At 32.5% G+C, this 3,663-nt stretch overlaps 1 pseudogene; it reads left to right on the forward strand.

Moving 5' to 3' along the window:
- The first annotated feature begins 3,309 nt into the window (after nucleotides 1-3,309).
- On the forward strand, nucleotides 3,310-3,427 carry LOC120622510 (uncharacterized; annotated as a pseudogene).
- Nucleotides 3,428-3,663: the final 236 nt, after the last annotated feature.

Raw genomic sequence — 3,663 nt, forward strand, 5'->3', positions numbered from 1 at the left:
CTATATTTTTATGACTGACAATGATTATAGATGTTGGCTTTGTAGCTCTAACAGTTATTACAATATAAACTGACATTTTCCAGTGCTACTATTTTATCTTGTTCACCATATAAACAAAGAATATTGAATTTTCAAATTTCATCATTGGTTTTTAAGACTTCATTCAGATTATATAGAGACATAGCTTTCATAACAAATGTATTCCCCATCTCAGGTAGGCTCACGTAATCACTCAGGAAACATCAAAACATGTTCTAACACGGTAATGAGAGAATAAATATATATTAACCTTAAATAATTTGATCACTTTAAAGTCATGTAATTTCAAGTGAAATATAACATACGAAACTTTCTATTTCTTGTATGATATTTATTTTTTCTGGGTGAGAACTGTTAGATTAGAATATCAAGTATGATCTATTCAATTCATATTTATATAAAATCAATGCCCAAAGATGCAGAATTTACATGCATCTTTGGAAGCAATTCTACTTACACTTAAAAATGCAGACAGAGAAACATTGAGACAAGAAAATATTTCATGCACAACAGCATTTGCCCAAAGATTATTGGGAAAATGATTTTCTTAGATATTAGAACTTTCTCAAGTTAAAATATAGTACAAGTTTTCTTTATTCTCTTTTAATACATTCTCATCGATAAGAGTATGTTGTCGAAAACAGAACTTCATAGTACCTGAAACATCATTCTAGTAACTTTCACTTCCTATTCTTCTCCCCCAATTTATGCAGGCCTATAATTTTCCTTTTTCTTTTTTCTTTTTTTTTTTAAATAAACTCATATTATATTCTTCTAAGAGCCCAATTTGTTACATAATGTACACGTAAATAGGCTTACTAATATAGAGCAGGATGGATAAACCTCATTTTCTCTTATAGTCTCCTCTCAGGAACCAAATTCAACCCACAGACCCTCTCTAATTGAATTAGGATGAGTCGGGAAGACCATGCATATTCCATTGACTCCTGCTGCTCTGGCTTAACTACATATCACTAATAACACCTAAGTAACAGAGACAGCTTATTGCTCAGACTTCAAAAGATACTGGTATGCTTTGTCTGGGATTTAAGTCAATACCACTCTATTTAAAACATGCATGTATGTAAACACATAATTCTTTAATATAATTTGTTCTTAAACAAAAATCTTGTTCTTTAGTGTACACTAATGCAATCCTTTAAAAGGTCCTAAAACATACATCATCTTTTCAATCCTATGCCTATGAATTTACTGTGCTCCAGCCACAAACAGACTGGTGAAATTTTCAGAAAGGATTAAAGGAACCTCAAAGTAACTTCTTGGTTGTATGAAATGGGGTCAATCTGCTTTAAAGTAAGCGAAGACACCTCATAAGAGAAATTTACTTTTAAAAATGTAGTTATAGGAAACATTATTTGTGGAGTTTATAAGAAAGCCTAATTAGGAAACTTACCTGGAAAAATATCACTTATAAAATATAATAAAAAGCACTAAATATCTCTTACAATTTCAAAAGATTATTAATATTTCTTTATAACAGCAAAATATCTATGTCTTAATTTGGAGAGTAAATAAGCATCCCAGTTTGAGTGCAGTATCTGTATATCTACGGCCTAATTGTAAACTTTTTTAATTCCTAGAACTAGCAACCATCCTAATGGAGGCGTTTTTAAAAGCTATGCTGAAAGAGAGTAATGGTATTATTTTCCAGTAATATTTGCCCCTCACTGTGGAACTAGGCCAACTTATTGATATATTACAATAGATAAGTAGATCTTAAAGATCAGGTGCCAATTCAGGCACATACCACAATTAGTAGGGAAAAATGAAAAGTGAGAATTATATGAAATGATTATAAAGCTCACAAGGGAAATTTTAGTTTCATAAATTTATTCATTAGTTCATTCAAAAATCTAATAAACATACTATGTAAAAAATACATAAAAATACCTACTATATTTTTAAAATCCTATATTCTCAGCACAGAGATATTCATATATATCTCAAGTATCAATCAGCTGAAGCCTCTTATTGCTTTTTTTGTTGTTTTTTTATACAGAGGTATACTATCCTGAGAGTATTTTCCACTTTGTTAATTCTCATCAAAATATCTCTTATATATTTTAGATTTTAAAAAGTTTGCTTACTACACTAATTTTAATAGTTCAAATACTCAATAGTGAGTTTTTGATAATATACATAAATATACTAGCAATGTAGCTTTATCTTCATGTTGTTCCAGAATGTTTACTGAGTTTATTATTGTAAACCTAATATTATACTAAAGTTGACTTCTTTGTGATTAAATAACAACTTAATCTGATTCTGTGTTTCTCAAATTTTAATTAGAATACAAATTACCCAGGTATCGTGTTAAATTAAAATGCAGGTTCTGATATATTAGTTCTGGGGTGGGAGCTGAGATCCTGCATTTCTACCAAATTCCCAGGGGACCCTAATGCTGATCTGTGGGCCACACCTTAAGTAGCAAGGACCTAAAAGCCAACTTAGATACAAAGTATCACAGCACACAGGACAAATTTAAAAAATTAAAAAACAAAAGCAAAAAGAGTACACTGGAGAAAGCACGACACCTATGATTTAACATGCAGGGATTCTGTCACCAAGCATTCTTTCGAAGCAAGTACTGCTTAGAGACTCAAGGAATTTACACAGCACTCATATATTAATTGGATTTATTTTGTTTTCTTCTTCGTAGAGATTAGCTATCTTGAGCTAAATTTTACTTTGGACTAAAAGTGAGGAAGAAGTCTATTTGGAGCCTGGCATCTTCTGGGGAAAAGCAGAACTTCATGAAACAGAACAGGAGGTCTTAGGGTACTTATTAAGCAATATGAGGGGACCAGGGTCCTGAGGAGTATAGAAGGAGGTGACATCACACGTGCCTGGACACCTATGAGTCATTTCCAAAGCTCATAAGAGTTCTTCTTCTTTGGAAATATTTCTTCCCATATTTCATCTATATGGTAAGCCAAGCAGCTATCTTTACAAAGTGAAGAATAAGAAAAATGAAATTGTTGCACAGAAGGAATCAGAGATGAACAACCCCTTATGGCCGTTAATTACCTGGTTCCAGTTCATTGTTAGTATCCAGTCATATTCCTGCCACTGTTGAAGAACTAATCTAGTAGCCTTTGTAACAGCTACTACTTGAACCAAGAGTCCTAATATAAGAAGCAACCACAGCAACTTGGTAATTTTGCTTGACCCTATTCTTGATTAATTAATCTACTAAAGGGCTAAAATATAAACTGTAATAACATGATTGGCATTTTAAAATTGTAAGATAGCTATGGCCATGCCACCCTGAACAAGCCTATCCTGCCTGATCTCGGAAGCTAAGCAGGGTCGGGCCTGGTTAGTACTTGGATGGGAGACCACCTAGGAAGACCAGGTGCTGTAGGTGTAAAAAATAAAAAGTAAAGGATTGTAAACTGACAAGGTCCTTGCAATCTGTGAGGTCAACCAAGGGTTGTCTAGCCTAAAGAATAAAATAATAATAAAAAAAATAAAATAAAATAAAATTGTAAGACAGCATAAGAAGAGTGGAAAATAATCAAGTTTTCACATATGTGGTTTTCAACTCAGAGTGATTTTGCCCCTTAGGAGACGTTTGGCAATGTCTGAAGACATTTTATTGTT

The sequence above is a fragment of the Pteropus medius genome, unplaced genomic scaffold (genome assembly GCF_902729225.1).
Source record: "Pteropus medius unplaced genomic scaffold, Ma_sr-lr_union100, whole genome shotgun sequence".
NCBI lineage: Eukaryota > Metazoa > Chordata > Mammalia > Chiroptera > Pteropodidae > Pteropus > Pteropus medius.